At 45.2% G+C, this 18,357-nt stretch overlaps 1 protein-coding gene, 1 long non-coding RNA gene and 1 pseudogene across 21 annotated transcripts in view; 2 read left to right on the top strand and 1 right to left on the bottom strand.

Annotated features, from left to right (window-relative positions):
• TTLL5 (tubulin tyrosine ligase like 5) overlaps positions 1-18,357 on the bottom strand; it is a 289,561-nt gene that overhangs the window by 117,487 nt on the left and 153,717 nt on the right. The gene's annotated exons all lie outside the window — the stretch shown is intronic.
• LOC147579822 (uncharacterized) overlaps positions 843-18,357 on the top strand; it is a 41,012-nt gene continuing 23,497 nt past the window's right edge. The window contains exon 1 of the long non-coding RNA XR_015252178.1: positions 843-986. This is a non-coding gene — a long non-coding RNA (uncharacterized LOC147579822). The remainder of the gene's footprint in view (positions 987-18,357) is intronic.
• Positions 3,789-5,471, top strand: LOC147579823 (small ribosomal subunit protein uS5 pseudogene; annotated as a pseudogene).

Consider the following 18,357-nt stretch of genomic DNA (forward strand, 5'->3'; position numbering starts at 1 on the left):
CTGCCCTACATTTGGGGGCTGCCTCTCTAAAATGGTAAATATTTGACATAAAAAAACAAGGCTTCCTTCTTTCTTATACAAGATGGACTTTTTTTTTTTTTTTTGGACTTTTAAAAATTTTATTTATTTTTGAGAGAGAGAGAGTGAGCGAGCAAGCGAGGGAGGGGCAGAGAAAGAGGGAGACACAGAATCTGAAGCAGGCTCCAGGCTCTGAGCTGTCAGGACAGAGCCTGACGCGGGGCTCGAACCCACAAACCGTGAGATCGTGACCTGAGACGAAGTCAGACGCTTAACCGACTGAGCCATCCAGGCGCCCCTACGAGATGGACTTTTAAAAGTGCCTAAACAAAGTTTGAACCCAGATGGAAGTGAAGAGCCACCTGAAGCAGGATCTCCGTCCCTTCGCCCTTTCCCTTCTCCCTCCACAGATAAACGGCTAGGCTGACAGGCCTGTCCCTGACCACCTGGAAGTCATAAGTCAGGGAGTGCCCTTCAGCTCTGAACAGTCTTTACGTGTCAATCCCGCAGAGGCATGAGAAGACTTCCCAGAGAAACAGAGGCCCGAGCCTTCAGACAAGTGCACGTACTTGGCACCCAAGAGGACTTGAGCCTCCACGGCGGGGGGCCTTCATGCAGTGGGGTTATTACTGATGGAGAGAGCGCGCCTGTCTGTTCCTTGGGACCTCGGCTCTGGCTAAGTCCCCTTTTACACAGCAAAGGGAGATGATCTCGTTGCTCACGACCGGTGAGCTCTTGGTCAAGCAGGCTGCTCCTTGCCCGAGATTATGAAAGCCCTGCACAGAGAGAGAGATTCCGACACAGAGGGAGGGGTTTCACAGGCAGGTGGCCACTCACTGTTCTACCACTCGCGGCCACCTTCCTTCTTTCGTCACGGTGGCAGGACGGGAACAGAAATTCTCCACGTACCAGGACCTCTTCCAAGTGGACCCCGCCCCCCGAAAAGCTGCCTGGAAGGAGCTGTGCAGGTAGGGAAGGGTTAAGGCGTGCCCTGTGCTGCTGGCTCTTCGTTATTATCACTTTGAAAAGCCGCCGGGCCCAGCCAACATTTGGTTCCCATTACCGTGAATAATCTTTCTCCCCCTCCCTTCCCCAACCCCCACCCTTCCTCTGCTTTTTCCACATTTTATATTAAAAGTACATCAAACGCTTTTCTTCCTTTTTAATATTTTCCTTAAGCTTCCTTCACTCAGTGCTGGGCTCTGTGACTTTTCTGGTTATTCATTACTTCAGGAGGGGGAAGGGTCAGGTTCCTTGGATGAAATCAGTGAAAAACAAAAGCAGGAGAGAAAAGCACCTAAGCAGTGTGGCGGAAAGAAGCTGACTCACAGAGATTCTTTCTGGTCTGAGTTGACATTATGAAAAGAAAGAGACCACTGAGAACCCTTTACCTTCCCCATCCGGGCCCGATCTCAGTTGTGGTCGTCCCCTAAAACAAAGCGTCCCTGATATTTCCAAAGATAGATTCTATTCTAATCTCAGGGTCAGCAAAAATGGGAGGGAGTTTATGAAAAAGATGTGACAGTTCAGAAGATCAATGGTGAAATGCTGGCAAAAGTGTGGAGAAAGGGCATGCTTCTGAACTCCAGACTGGAGGCTATACTGGTAAAGCCTTTCGAGAGGCCAATTCGACAGTGACTATAAAAAATTCCAAGTATACATAGCATTTGACCCAACAAATTCCACTTGGAACATACCCTATAGAAATACTTGCACAAGCTCACACAGATATATGTACAAGGTGCTCACCGCAGATACCTAAATTGGATACAACTTACTCTTTACTAGGAGAGTGGTATAATAAATTAGAGCGCATATTCAAACTTTGGAAAACTGCATAGTAGCTGAAAATATTTAAGTAGGTTTATATAAATAGACCAAAAAAAAAAACAAAAACAAAACAACAACCATGGAGACATTAGGAAGGAAAAAAAAGCCTCAGAAAAGCACAAAATACACAAATCAATTTTTTAACTGTGACTATCTCTGAGGAGAGGGCTGTCTCCCCACAATCTGTATATATTTGTGTGATTGTTGCATGGTGTGGCTACATGTATGTATTATTTTGTCCAACTAATTAAGTGCAGAAATATTTAAGTCTGTAGAAAATCGGAAAACACATAGTTATATGTATTGTATATTTTATATTATATTAATTACAATGCGTGCGTGTGTGTATCCACACATATATTCCCCTCATCTCCCACCATGGGTTTGCGGCAATGTGTGAATTGTCTTGAACTGGAAGAAATTTGAAACTCAGAACATTTCTTCATTTCACAACATGTACCGAGTTGGATGTAGGTAAACAGATAGTAGAAGACATCGTTAAGAGAATCCCTCAGAAATTCAGACAACAGAGAAATGGATAAATAGGAGAGAAGAAATGAGGACCCTAAGAGGCCCAGAAGTTTCTGAAGGAATAGTTACGATAATGAAAACAGTGAACACTGATTGAACAACACATGATATTATCGTATAGGGCAAGGATGGGAAGAAGGGAAGTGTGTGTGCGTGTGGTGGGGGTTATGCCGGGGCGGGGGCGGGGGGCGGGGGTAGTATGAGAATGCTAAACTTCCATCTCCTGATAGGAAGTTAATAAATAATACATAAAATGCAAAGCCAGAAATGGCAGACTTAGAAATATGAAGGTAAATAACAGAAGAAAGTGCTTAAAAGAAATAATTGAAAGCAAGCATCTCTGAGGTGTGGAGAGTAAGATTGTAGCAGTGGGGAAAGAAAGAACAAACGATTCCCATTGTCACTCTAAATCTTACAGAATCACTTAACTTTTTTTTAAGTAGGCTCCATGCCCAGTGTGGACCCCAACGCGGGGTTTGAACTCACAACCCTGAGGTCAAAACCTGAGCTGAGATCAAGAGCTGGAGGCTTAACAGACTGAGCCACCCAGGTGCCCCTAGAATTGCTTAACTTTATTTTATTATTTTTTTTTTTAATTTTTTTTCAACGTTTTTTATTTATTTTTGGGACAGAGAGAGACAGAGCATGAACGGGGGAGGGGCAGAGAGAGAGGGAGACACAGAATCGGAAACAGGCTCCAGGCTCCGAGCCATCAGCCCAGAGCCCGACGCGGGGCTCGAACTCACGGACCGCGAGATCGTGACCTGGCTGAAGTCGGACGCTTAACAGACTGTGCCACCCAGGCGCCCCAAGAATTGCTTAACTTTAAAAACAAGATACCTGAATTATTGTGGGTGTCAACCCTCCAGATGGCCTCCAGCGTCCCCCAGTCCCTGCTGTTCCTATCCCAGCGCCATGGATGCAGCAAACATAGTGTGCTTGAAGGACCTGAATGTTAAGAGCTAAAATGATATGACTCTTAGAAGAAAACAAAGAGCAAAAGCTTCATGACATTGGATTTGACAACGCCCTCCTGGACACCAAAGGCACAGGCAATGAAAAAAATGGAAATATTGTACTTCATCAAAATGATAAACTTCTGCATCTCAAAGGACACCATCAACAGAATAAAAAGTTCAACCTACGAAATGGGAAAAAATATTTGCAAATCATATCTGATCAAGGACTAATACAGAAAATACATAGAGAACTCCTCAAATTCAGAAAAACAAAAAACCAAACTACTCTATTAAAATCTTGAATAGGCATTTCTCGGAAGAAGATATACAAATAAATGGCCAACAGGCATATGAAAGGATGCTCAGCATCACTAATCACTAGGGAAATGCAAATCAAAACCACAGTGATACCACCTCCAAACCATTAGGATGGCTACTATCAAAAAAAAAAAAAAGAAAGAAAGAAAGAAAGAAAGAAAGAAAGAAAGAAAGAAAGAAAGAAAGAAAGAAAGAAAATGCCAAGTGTGGGTGAAGATGTGGAGAAACCGTAACCTTTATGCACTGCTGGTGGGAATGTAAAATGCTGCAGCGGCTGTGTAAAACAGGATGATGGTTCTTCGAAACATTAAAAATAGAATTGCCCTTCTCCTCCAAGAAAACACCAAATGGCAGAGGATGCGTGTGTGTGCTGTAGGAAGCCTGGAAGCAGCGACTTCCAGAGGTCTGGGCAACAGCTTCTGGAGCTGCAGGTGTCTTGAGCCACAGAGCTCACTGAGGCAAGGCCAAGGACAAGTGTGGTTCCCTGTCACCAAGCTGGGCCACCTGGTCAAGGACATGATTGCTGAGTCCCTGGAGGAAATCTATCTCTTCCCCCTGCCCATCAAGGAGCCTAAGGGGTCATGGACTTTTTCCTAGAGATGACCATTAAGGGTGAGCTTAAGGATTATGCCTGTGCAAAAACAGATCCCGGCTGGCCAGTGAACCAGGTTCAAGGCATTGTTGCCATCGGGGGCCACATGAGCCATGTCAATCTGGGTAAATGCTCTCAGAAGGCAGCCGCTGCCATTCGAGGCACCATCACTTTGGCCAAGCTCACCACTGTCGCTGTGCAGCGAGGGTACCCAGGGACAAGACTCAATCAGAGGCCCCACACCACCCCTTGCAAGCTGACCAGCTGCAGAAGCTCCGTGCCAGTATGCCTCATTCCCTAGCCTGAGAGGCACTGGCATTATCTCAGCTACTCTGCCCAAAAAGCTGCTGCTGATGGCTGCTATCAATGACTGCTATACCTTGTCCAGGGGAAGCACTGCCCCTCTGGGCATCATTGTCAAGGCTACCTTTGATGCCGTCTCCAAGACCTCCAGCTATGTCACCCAACCTCTAGGAAGAGACTGTGTTAACCAAGCCTATAAAGTTATCACTGAGCATCAAGCATCCAGTAAAGAGCTACACCAGAGTCTCCATGTGGAGGGGCCAGACCCCATCCATGGTCACCACGTAGTATGTTCATACAAGAAAAATAAAGTGGATCCATTTAGCCTGGAAAAAACAGAATTATCACGTGATCCGGAAATTCCACACCGGATATATACTCGAAATGAAAGCAGGGACACGAACAAGTATTTGTATGCCCACGTTAAGAGCAGCATTATTTACAACAGCCAAAATGGGGAAGCATTCCAAGTATCCACTGACAAATAAATGGATAAACAAAATGTAGCATATACATACCACAGAATATTATCAGCCATAAAGAGGAAAATTCTGACAGATGTCACACTATGCATGGACCTAGAGGATATTACCCTGCACAAATTAAGTCCATCACAAAAGGACAAATAGTGTATGATTCCACTTATATGGGGTACCTAGCATAGTCCCAATTCATAGAGACAAAAAGTGGACTAGTGACTGCCAGCAGCTGGGGGGGCGGGGGGGAGAAGGGGAAGTTAGTGTTTAATGGCTACAGAGTTTCAGTTTTGCAAGATGAAAGAGTTCTGGAAGTGGATGGTGGCGGTGGTTGCACAATAATGTCATGTACTTAATGCTACCGAGCTGTGCACTTAAAAACAGTTAGAAATGGTAAATTTTATGTTATGTGTATTTTGCCACAATTAAAACAATTTTTTTAAACGATGGTGTAGGACTTCTGAGGCTGGGTCATAAAAGCCTTCTGAGGCTGGGTCATAAAAGACATTGGCTTCAGTCTTTCTCTTGAGTCATTCGCTCTGGGGGAAGCCAGCTGCCATGTCATGAGGAGGAAGCCAGCTGCCATGTCATGAGGACATGCAGGCAGCCCTGTGGAGAAGTCCATGTGGTGAGGAAGTGAGGCCTCCTGCCAATAGCCAGCATGATCTCATCATCCATGTGAGAGTGAGCCATCATGGAAGTGGATCCTCCAGCCCCAGGCAAGCCTTCAGATGACTGCAGCCCACTCGGTGGCCATCTTAACTACACCCTCATGAAAGAGCCTGAGCCAGAACCGAGCAGTTAAACTGCTCCGTAATTCCTGACCCACAGAAACTGAGATAATAATGTTTGCTGTTTTAAGCTGCTAAACTGGGAGATAGTTTGTTATGTAGTTACTTGGGTAACACATTTTAAAAGGAAAAGAAAACTTAGCTTGAAGGTACTATCCTACTGGAGTGGCCTGCCATCCTACCATGGCACGCATCGGGGTACATCATTATGATGGTCTGCTGTTGAATTACAATGCCTCTCTTCACTAAAGCCTTAAGAGAGATTCTCCACTCTTCCGTGCTGAGGCAACTTCACAAATGTGGAAGTTTGGTCAGTATGTAACATATATTTAACTACACATGTGAATACCGTGTTACAGCTCTGTCTGTCAGAAGACCGCTGAGCTGTTTGGATCCCTGTGGCAGAGTACAGACCAGGGTATATTTGCAAAACGTAAGAGAGAAAATGTGACATGAAGCTGGTACCAAATATAGATTGTGTGTTTATTAGAATATGAAGAAACTTTTCCTTGTGAGTGTAGCCGAGGTTAGTCAGGGCTGTAAGTAAACAGTGCTACTCAAATAGCCACACAGTCCTTGAAAAAAGGCCAGGTGAGGAGAATAACTGTAGACAGCTTAGCGAACACTGTGAGACACTGCTCTGCTTTAATATGGATTCCACTGGGTGGAAGTCACTGAGCTGAGTACTGTTTTCAGTCGTCTAATCCCTTCGAGTGTGCGGCGCACGGTTCTAGTAGGTGGGAGTGCGCTGCGAACACAAAAAGGTCTTCGTGCCACAGTAGGGTTTTGAGCAGCTCAGTGCCGGGGTTCCTTACTGGCGGACGCTAAAGCTCAGATCCTACAGATGGAAACTTGTTGAGTTACGGCATTCACGTTCCTTCAGTTATGTTAGTGGCTACTGCATGTCAGACATCGCGGTGAGGGACAGGAGTACACAGATGTTCAGGTCTTCGCTTTAAAGGAGGTGGCAGAAGACGTGAAATTGAACTACAACACAAGGTGGAGGCCACGGGTAAGAAGGCCACCTCTGCGAGATGAGCGCAGAAGGTGCACAGGGTAACGGTTAGCGCTGGGCCTCATCCAGAATGACTGGAAGAGTTTGCCAGATATGAACGGGGAAGAGACAGTAGAAACATGAGGTAAAAAGACGGAGCAGGGGTGCCTGGGTGGCTCATCGGTTAAGCGTCTGACTTCAGCTCAGGTCACGATCTCACAGTCCGTGAGTTCGAGCCGCGCATTGGGCTCTGTGCTGACAGCTCAGAGCCCGGAGCCTGCTTCGGATTCTGTGTCTCCCTCTCTCTCTGCCTCTCCCCTGCTCATGCTCTGTCTCTCTCTGTCTCAAAAATAAATAAAAACATTAAAAAAAAAAAAAAAAGACGGAGCAATATTAAAACACACACACCTGCCCCTGACTCCTTCAGGCGACATTAATGAACTGGGCGGATACCAGGATAAACTCTCCTCAGAATGGAGCACTTAACTTTCCCTCCTCAACCCAAACCATCCCCTACTTGCACGCCACGCTCTCACAACCATGCTCTCCCACACTTCTCTGCCTTCACGCAAGTCTCTGCCGTTTTCACCTGGTAAAAAAATAATAATCTATCCCCTGCAAAGCCTACTACTCTGGTTTTCTTCTGATACAGCTTATTCCTCAAGGCTCCAAGATGCCTTTTATTGGTATGTTTTTTTTTGGACTGTGACTGTTCTTTTTTTTTTTTTTCGCTGTTATTTTATTTATTTTTTAAATGTGTTCGAACCCAAGGTAGTTAATGTATAGTGTAATAATACTTTCAGGAGCAGCGTGCTGTGACTTTTCTTCACAGTGACTGTTTCTTACCCGCTGGGACCAACCTTGGCGGCACTGCATTCATCATTCTGGTCTTTGTCCACCCAGAGCCTGGCAACATCACAGTCATGCAATGTTTGCTGAATGAACATATGCATGAGGAAACGAACATTCCTCTCTCTGGGGTAGTCTTATGTTCCGCCCAAAGAAACGAAACTAGAACGAGCCTTTGGAGGAGTTAGAAGGATTGAATGAAAAATTCATAGGAAGAGAACCTGAAGCCCTGGGTTCGAGTCCTCACTTTACCACCAGGCAGGGGTAAGAATTTACAAAACCAGCTAACTTCCATTTTTTTCTTGATGTTTATTTATTTTTGGGAGAGAGAGAGAAAGAGAGAGAGAGAGTGAGTCAGAGCACAAGCCGGGGAAGGGGAGAGAGAGGGAGACACAGAATCCAAGCTGTCAGCACAGAGCCCACCAGGGGGCCCGAACCCACGAACCGAGAGATCATGACCCGAGTCGAACTCAGATGCTCAAAGGATTGAGCTACCCAGGCACCCCCTAACTCCAGTTTTTAATACTCACAAGACAGGGTATGGACAAGTGGCCTGGAAACGTTTATAGTAATTCCCATTTACTGAGCACTTACTCTATGGCAGGCACTGTGTGAAAGTGCTTTTCTTAGGTCGTTTAATTTTCATTTGCTCCTCGGCATATCCCTACAAGGTAGGCATTTTGCCTTCATTTAGCTATAATAACATTAGCTTCAAAGAGCTTGCCCTGAGTGACATAGCTAGTAAGTGGCTAAAACAAGGAGGGATCCAAATTGGTCTGCCTCTAAAATGCACGCTCTCAAATACCAGGCCATCACATTTAAATGTGACACCTTCAAGAATGTAATAGAAAGGAATTTGGACCTTCTCAAGCCATGTGATAGCCGTAAAGAATGGCAGTGCCTGTCCATCTACTAAAGGTGGTGGGGACCGGGTGACAGGTGATACACCAAACTTCAGAGTCTTGAAGAGGGGAGTAGTCGTCCCAGATGAAAAGTCTGAGCCCCGAAGAAGGCAGCAAATGCGCGAAGGGATGTCATGGAAGGCGGGACTGAAGGGACAGCCTGGCAGAGAAGCGAGGGCAGGGACGGGAAAATGGGAAGGGTCCCGAGCGGGCTGCTGCTGAAGGCACGGGGCTGGGCGGAGGGAAGATGACGAGGGGCCAGCGCTGCTGTGCGCAGAGCTGCGGGAGGTCCTCTGGGATGGCCAATCCAACCTCAAATGGGAAAGGACATGGGTGAACCTTGCTTCGCTAAGAACAGATGGGCCGAAAGAGAAAACTCAGCCAGGGCCTGAGGGGAGAAGCAGGAAGAGACTAGGAAGAAAAATAATGACCCCACAGGTCTGAAAAAGAAGAACCTGCAGACTGAAAGAGAGGCGATGACAGAGAGGGCCCGGAATAGCCCATTTTGTGCTTTAAACCCGTGCCAAGCTGAGTAATGCAGGATGGAGCTGGTGATCTACCTCAGCTCTGGGGGAGGTCAGACTGTGTATCATCAGCAGGATAAACATCGCTATTCTACAGTGATAAGTGTTATTAATACTGAAGAGACCTACTCATGTGCAGTACTTTATAGTTTACAAAGCACATTCGCATATATGAGTTCATCAGACCGTCAAGACAACCCAGGCATCTTCATTTCCCACACGGCAAAGTGAGGCTTTTTGTCAAACGATTTAGCCCACGTCAGGAAGTTCCAGGTCCATGTTCCTGGTCCCAGGTTCTCGGTGTAGGAAGAAAATCTAGCCTTTGTCTTTTAAAGACTTACACATCAGGAGATAAAGAACAAAGGCATAAAAATAAATAAATAATTACGCAGAGGAGCAGATACTATACTCCAGAAGAGGGAGGAGTCAGAGTCCAGAGGAAGGAGCAAGTTTGGGGGCAGCTGGAACAGGCTGGAGGGGACCGCAGACTGGATGGGAGGAGGGGATTATTAAGCAAGGAAGCGAGGAATCGGGGAGAGCTCTGAGTGTGGGCTTCGGAGGGCACCCTGCCTGTCTCGTCCCTCCACCCGGCACAGCAGTCGCAGGGCAATCATGTTTAATAACCATGTGCTGTTGACGCTGTGCTAAGTGCTGAAGGTCCAGTGGCGAACAAGGGGTGCGCTCAAGAAATGTACTCCAAGACCAAGAGTCAGGGTTGCTCGCTGGGGGCCGTCATCTGTGCTTTTGGAAAAGGGAGATGCTCTATTCCCAAAATGATAACCCATTCCATCAGAGGAATGTGGGACCTCCAGTTTTTCAAAACTTAACTACTTTCCCAAAATAGAAGAGGGCTCTGTGTGTCTCCCCTTTGGCAGGTGGTCAGAGAGGGTCGGAGCTGAGAAGGGAAAAGGGAGCATTCAAGTAGCTATCTCACAGCAGAGTCACGTAAAAAGAAAAGGCAAGAGGGCTGTGTTTAACAACTTACTGCACAGTTTTGTATTTACCCTCCCAACATTCAAGCTCCCATTGTGTATGCAATGCACATATAGGAAAGAAAAAATGCGATATGGGAACAGGGTGAGAGAGCCTGCAAAGTGCTGAAATAGCATACCTGGCAGCTGCTAAAACAAAACTTCAAAGATCTGGCTTCTTTGAAAAGCCATCAGGCAGGACCCCACCCACTCCCCCTGCTAGCCACAGCTTCCCTGGGAGCTAGTACACGTAACCACTTCCGCATGTTTGGCTCCGTTCCCCAGGGCCATAGCAGCTCTATAAGCCAAGTCAGAACTGCCAGCCAAGCAGGTGGGGGCCGGGGGGCTGGGTCAGCGTGGGCAAGCAAGACCTCTCCCCAGTATTTAGCCACGGGCAGAAAATAAAACGCTAACGCTGGGATCGGCTTAAAAAGCCCCTTCCTCTCCGTCAGCCCAGCTCTGATTGGTTAGACACTAGTAATACAGAAGCTCTGGGCTTTAGAGATTCCCAAGGCATTAGAATATGCCCCTCCCAGCACCACAAATTAGTTCAAGAACAGCATCTGTGGTAAATCTCTAGCTCTAAACAAAAGAGGCTTGACATCTACAGAAGGGCCTAGGAGGAAAATCAAGACTATGCCTTTCTTGGAAAACTCATTCCTTTTTATTTTTTTAATCCACTGACCAAGTTTGGGTCCTCCTCACATCTTCCGGGTCAACCGTCTCGTCCTGTGCTATTTAATAAGGTAGCCACGAGCCATACATGGCTTTTGAGCATGAGAAATAGAGCTAATATGACCGAGGAGCTGGTGTTTTCACTTTATTTAATTTTAATTAATTTAAGTAGCCACACCTGGCTCGTGGCACCCACAGGGGACAGCACTGATATAGCTGCTTGTTCACCAAACATTTACTGAGGACTTTGTGCAGGGGACTGTACAGACGTAAAAACGTGTAAGACTTGATGTCTGCCCTCAAAAAGCTCACAATCTAGTACGACAGGTGAGACAAATATACAAAGAACCAGACTATAAGGAGGAATGGGAAGTGTCATAACAGAGGTAAGGAAATGATATTTGAACAGGGAACAGGGACATGGTGGCTTGACATTATGCCTCTGCCATATCAACCACTCAGGTAGGGGATGCCAGTAAGTCTATCAAATGAAGGGCAGTGAGGAGACAGAACTACTATAAAGAACACCAAAAAGCTGAACACCATAAAAACACACATTTAGCAAACTCTAGAACTCATCAGGCAATCAAGGTGAGAAGGCTGGAGTAAAGAGATAGCTAAGCCCATCCTGGGCTGTCCAAGATGGTAGATGACCTTCCACTCCAACCATCTTCAGGATTGGCTCGTAAGGCTCCTTCCTATAGTTTAGGTGGGGTGGGGAGAAGGATACGGGGAAAAAGTTGTCTGCCGCTTCCTCTTCCATGCCTGCCTCTACCCCCCAGATTAAGGAAGGCCTCTTGCTTGTAGGGCACTTGTGATTTTGGATAACATGAAAGAACTGAATAGCGTCCAAAGGAGAAGCAGTAAAGACCCGATGACTTGGGAAGGGCGGGGGGCAGGGGTGTTGTGAGCTTTAGGCTCAATGGAGGATCTAGGGTCTTTTTTTCCTAGTGTTCAGTTCACTAGGACAGGAAGGGCCCCAAATGTCCATTCTCTAGGGATTTAAAATTGTGCACTTAGCCTGAGCTTCCTTTGAGGTATAGCTCTTAGGAACATGAGTCCAGTGGGTGAGGAGGGAAGAGAAGGAAGAGAAATGCTAACGGCATCTGCGCCAGGAACAGGGAGGACTGCAGAAAGGCTGGCCTGAGCTGAGCTCTGTAGGACAACAGGGTGTGGACGTGTGCAGATGCAGGTGAGGGGCAGGATGTCCATCCACTCACTCCTTTACACGTAAAGTCCTTAAATAGTCATTTAACATGTGTTCCTATTTCCATGTGCCTACTGCTTACCAAGGCACTGGGACACAACAGTGAACAAGACAACTTACACTTCCGTGAAGGAGTGACAGTGAGTAGAGAGTAAACTAATAGGGTCAAGGCTATCGGGCGGTATATGCAAGGAAGTCCTAGGGCAAATATACCAGGCTTATTTCTGATCCATTGAGTTTGGCTGGAACTGAACTGTGAGGAGAAATAAAACTAGAAATGTAGTTTGGGACCAGAGGCAGGTGTGTGTTTCGGAAATCGGGCCAAGTTTTTGTTTGTTTTTCTTTTCGTTTTTTAAGACTATGGTGCATTAGGTCTTTTGACTTCTTCCTTAAAAATTTTAATGATCAGAGAAAATATCAACAAGAAAATCTTTAAGTAAAAGGTTAACAATATAAATAAAACGAGTCAGAAAGACTTAGACTTGAGAGGTAGAAGCCAAATTGTGCCACATTCACAGGCTACCTTCTCCGATTTATCCTTATCAGTAATAAAGCCAGTGTTTTGCTCTCGCTCTCTGATTTTTTCCTGTAACTTCTGATTTACCTGTGAACTGGAAGGCAGCAGAAAGTATGATCAATGATATTTCCAAAGCTTCCAACACCAACTTAGACTTTTTATCTCTACGAACTGAAAAATCTGTACAGCTACAGCCAGCCTGATTTCAGTTTCTATCACCTGAAACTCACTAAGTGTTTTGACCAATGCCTGGTATTTTGAACAGAAATACTCTGCTTCAGCCCGACTACTTCCCGTTCCGTCCCTTTAAAATGCTTACAACCCTTTGGCCATTACCTGTCTTCCCCCGCCTCTCCTGTCCTTCACCTGCCCGTAGCCTACACACAGTCTAGGACCGAATTTACTCCCTACCCTAAACCCTTCCTCTGCAGAGCCTTCTCTTTCCGCCTGTCTTTGGTACCTGTTCTGAATTGTGGCTCCTACGAACCTATATGCCCTCTTTTAATCACTCGCTTTGCATTTTAGGTGCATAAAGTAAACAAACATTTACGTAGTATTCTTTAGACCACCCTGCTGAACTGTCACCTCCAACTTAGTAGGAGTGTGAATCACATTCCTTTGATCCTTGAATAGTGTTGAGTACAAAGTAAATGTGCAATTATCTCTTAATTTGTTAGTATTAGCCTCTGCCCATCGACGCCCCACCTGCCCTTCCAGATCCAGCTCATGTGTCTTTCCTTTCCGTGGACCTTTTGCCAGCTTCTCTATCAGTGATCAATTTCTCCTCTGAACTCGTACCACCTACAGGATAATCCTCTTCTTCAACAATCAAGTACAAATTATTTCACGTACTTGCATTAATAGGACTATTCATTTTCCTCCTTGAGAACAGAGACCCTGTCCAATACCTCCTTCCGAGCTCAGCTCAGTGTCTTGCATTTAGGAAATTGTCAGTAAATGCGTGTTAACTTTTCTGGGATGACATTGTTTTAACAACTACCAGATGAAGCCACTTCCTAGAACACCACTTAATGGCCAGTTCCACCTTTTCTCTTATTCATATATTTCAATACACTAATAATTTGGTGAAGAAAGTAACAAAACTTTTCTTTCGGGGGCTGGTATTTCAAATGTGTTGGGTTCACGTAGCTAAGCATGATATTTGAGAACACTAATGATATATAGGCCGATTCTTTCATCTACTCAATTTTCCTTGGTGCAAAGTTTCAGAAAAACAAGAATTGATTTCCTCTAGACTTTAAGTACATCCCATTTATTAACCCCTTTATGGTTTCCTTACCTGCTATGCCAGAAAGCCTGCTTTTCTCATCTAAATCCTCCTAGATTGTAGTCACATTACTGAGATGCAGCCATATTTCATTTTCATCACAGAAAGATAGTAAAACTTGTTTTTAAAAACCAGGCCAAACGTGGTATTGATTATTGGCTTTGAAGCCAAACTAATACAAGTCTTACTTAGCCTGATAATTCATGAAAGGCAAAAACACCCCTTTATGGCCTCTGAAGCAGAAGAATGGTGCAGTTAAGACAAGAGTTCTACTGTTGCTTATTATGAACCCCAGGGGCCTCGCATATGATGCGACATTTTGAATTCCTAGGCGCACATATACTGCCTCTCTCCCTCCTCTGGCTTTCCTTGCATCCACCAAAGAATACTTGACTCCACATTTAGGCATGCCTGGGTGGCTCAGTCGGTGAAGCGTCCGACTTCGGCTCACATCATGATCTCACGGTTTGTGAGTTCAAGCCCCACGTCGGGCTCTGTGTTGACAGCTCGGAGCCTGGAGCCTCCTTTGGATTCTGTGTCTCCCTCTCTCTCTATCCCTCCCCCACTCGTGCCGTCTCTATCTCTCATAAACAAACATATAAAACAAATAAATGCCCTTTTAGCTTCTCTTAGGTATCTTTCTTTAGGAGCATTTTCTCGCTTTGTAATCAAAATTTTAACTTACGGATACTAACTTCACAATAAAAATAAATCATGTAAACCTCAGTGTTACGATTAGGTATACCTGTTTTCCCTACCATGTATCTAATGTAAGCATTAAACAAAGTGGTGTAGGACTACCATGTTCTCAGTGAGTCTAAGTTTACATTTCTCTCTTTTCTACAAAAGGAACTAAGAGTCATCAAGAACCTATGCCAAAACCAGAACCCACACCAGAACCTTCCTTCTCAAAGCAATTGCGAGGGAAGGGAGGCTCTTTACTCCTTTTCGGACGCTATCAGTCTATTGTTTTCTTTTATTAAATTATAGATACAGGGAGTTTTTCCTTTTTCCTCTTAAATCCTAGGAACTAAAGAAAAGCAACGACTTCTTAGTTGTACTAGGTTGGTAACATGCTGACAGTCTTAACAGAAAGAAGAGTGGAGGAGGAGATAGGACGGGATCTTCAGCTAAAGGCTCAGGGAAGCCGGCTCGTCTTCCTTCTAAAAATTCGCTGAGTCAACACTAAGTACTGCTTTACAACTGGATCATCAAGGTCTCCCTACAGGAGCCAGAAAGAAAGATACAGTGTGTTTTTTTTTTTTTTTTTTTTACTACTGCCATTCTTTCCAAGCTCTTTCAAGGCTGGTAAACAGAGTGAACTTGGCCAGATGGAAGATGATAGAAAAACCAGGTGAGAATTAAACTGAATTATGAATTGAGTCACTGATCGAATTTCTTAATTTGAGAAAAGGAGCCTCATCCAGCTTCATATGCGAATTTTCGTCATTCAGGCCTGTTAAAACCACCATAATCACCAACTGTGGATAGATCTAAAATTATAAAGCGAACAGTCACGTAAGATACAGTCTTGCCTCCGACGGCGACTCTGTGTGGCTGGCGGTTAGCATACGTGCCTGTGTGTTAATCCTAAGGAAATGTGAGGTGGTTTCTCTTTGATACTTTGGAGGGGAGGGGAGGAGGCCGACTAAAGAAACGCTGCACTGGCACACACACACCACACAGCAACCTGCATTTTGGCTTGCAGATAAGAAAAGACCTACTTCTTTCACTCCTGGTACTAGGCCCAAACATTCCCAAACGTACTTTGCCCAGGCCTTGCTATGATGTCCAGCCAGCTATCTCTCACACATTTCCTAGGTTTACCAGCATTCCTTCAACAGGCAGAGGCCCAATCATTCTGGCCTTGGCACAAACACCTATGACACTCGGCTCTCCCGGTGAATGAGGAACTGTAGAATCTGTCACAGAGCTTGAACCGACACAGAGCATAACCCTGGAGAGGTTCTGTGTCTGGCTGAGTGAGAAAAGCAGCAGGGGAATTTTAGATAGAAGCACAGGCCTTTATCCTTCATGTGCTGAAGAAACATGTTCCTCAAGGGGAAGAGACTGGTAAGAGCTAAGATTCCGCAGGAGGAAGGCCAGGTTAACTTTATTTTGTGGGAAAGAAGGAAGGAGAATAAGAAGTGAAATATCACTTCTACAGAACTCTGAGCATAAAAGAGTTTCTTTCTTCTTCTTCTTTTTTTTTTTTTTTAGGCCCCCCTAAAAGTGGTTTCTTTTTGTGATTGTGCTCTTTGGCTAGAGAGTGTTGTTTATATAACAGTATAAAGTACAAAATTATAAGCTCCAAACTCCTCCAGAGAAAAGCTCTCCCAAAGCTCGACCCCCAGGATAGATGGAAAATATGAGTGTTTACTGGCTGGAACATCGAGCTGCAGTGGAAACTTCAACATTCAGAAGAAGATAGCAGAGAGGAAGGGCCTGTTGAGTAGGCAGAAGTCACCCTTCAACAAAGAGGTCAGAGGAAAAGGAAGAGTCTCCAGTTGGCTGCACTCTGATGCCTTCCCTTCCTCAGTGGGAAAGGCCACATCTCTGTAATCCAGCCCCGGGAGCACACCATACATGGGTGATGGCCAGTTTCTCCCATACTAGATACAAAAGCAAGTGGGTAGCAATATCAGACCCCATCAAGCCCAGTTTTAACTTTCATTTTTTTCTGGGAAGAAAACTAAATATTATCAACAACCTACCACTAAAATCAGGCGCTAAACTGGCTTTCATGTACATAACTCAATTAAATCTTAGAACAACTTAATGTGGTAGCCATCATTTGCATATCTATGCAGAGGGGGAAACTGTGGCCCAGAGAAGCAAAGTAACTTGCCCAAGGTCGCATACCTAGTAAGGCACACCCAGGTCTTTCCAACTCAACAGTCCCTTCTCTTCTATCACATCATGCCACCTTCCTCAGACAGGTCAACGGCCCCCTTTCCTATAAAGTTAACATGCTCTTAAAGAAATAGAAGCATTTAAAGGACTAGGCTCAGAATAAGTCTCCGTACAGACAGGCAGAGGATAGGAGCAAAACGTTGCCATTTTAATCACTAAGTAAAATGCGTGCGCAACTACGGGGTTCTCTTTTAAATCCTTACGATACTCCTTTGTAGTACAGTAAAAAACACCTAACTTTGAATTTACCACCTAACGATTTCTGTGTGTATAGTTCAATAATATTAAGTATATTCACACTGTTGTGCAACCGATCTCTAGAACCTTTGCATCTTGCAACACTGAAAAGCTGTAGCTACTAAATACTAATACCCCTCTCCTCTTCCCGCAGCCCCTGGCAACCACCTTCCCACTTCCTGTTTCTATGACTCCTTTAGACACTTCATGTGGATCGAATGATACAGTACTTGCCCTTTTGGGACGGGCTTATTTCACGTAACGTAATGGCCTCAAGGTTCACCCACGTGGCAGCGACCAGATTAAATCCTTCCACACTCTTCTTGATATCTTTTCTTCTAATTGCCTGGGCCAGAAAATTTAAATCTTTGTTATGTGCCATTTGACACGACTCTGCAATTTTTTCCCCTTCTCTGCCAGATGGTGACTTCTTTGTGATCAAAAACCACGTTTTCCAAATCTTTTAGACCGTACCCAGCGCCCGGGATGATGCTGAGAACATGAAAGATACATCATGGACAGTAAGCTCCGTGAGATCAGGCACTCTTCTGTTTTATTTATCATGACTCCCCGGCACCTGACCTAATGCCTGGCACATGGAAAATGAATAAGATGTATTTTTTTTTTTTAAATACCAAACTCGATATTTCTGAGGACTGATTAAGCACGAAACGATGGGAAGTCAGAGACCTGACTCTACAGCAACATTTATAAGAAACAACCTGAAGGGAGAAAAGTATTAGCTTAAACTAGAATCAAAATCTCTGAAAAACTTGTTCCTAAAAATTATGTGAAGTAGGGCATCGGACTCTTTATATTTTTGGAGAGTAAGAGGGTGAAGGGACAGAGTGACATGACATCTAGCCCAGATTTCCCAGATTTGGTGCTTCATTGTACCCCATTTCCCCATACAGAACTTAAAGTTCTGACATGCAGCTATTCTCGAGAGCGGGGGCCATCAGGGCGAGCGCCCCAGGCCCACGATGTCTTGCCCTGTCACAAAAAGGAGGAACAAACCCATGGCTGTGCTTTCCAACTCCCCCACCTTTAATATCGAGGAACAGACAAATCCCCAGGTTGCATGTGTGAAAAAGCCAGAGATGGATAAAAATAATTCAATGACAAATGCTGGAAAAACATACAAAGGGGCAGAAGCCAGACATTCGTGGGATTCCCTGACAGCTCGATCCACAAGGAAGGGTTGGACTGGAAAAAAACAGGGCCTCAGGTTCCTGCCAAGCCGTCTGAGGCCCTGTCCTTCCCAAATCATTCCAAGCAGCAGCCAAGACTTTACAGTAACCCTTCCAGGTCTCACAAAGAAAGATGCACTGTGAACCCGCTGAGTGCTCGTCACCTAGAAAATGCCCCTCCCTGACATGATCCGACACCAGGCAAGGCTGGCAGTGCTGAGATGCCTCTGCTTTATCACCTCAGGCCCCTAACCATGTCCCCATGTGCCCAG

This window comes from Puma concolor, chromosome B3 (assembly GCF_028749965.1).
Source record: "Puma concolor isolate L17-30 chromosome B3, mPumCon1.1.hap2, whole genome shotgun sequence".
NCBI classification, from domain to species: domain Eukaryota; kingdom Metazoa; phylum Chordata; class Mammalia; order Carnivora; family Felidae; genus Puma; species Puma concolor.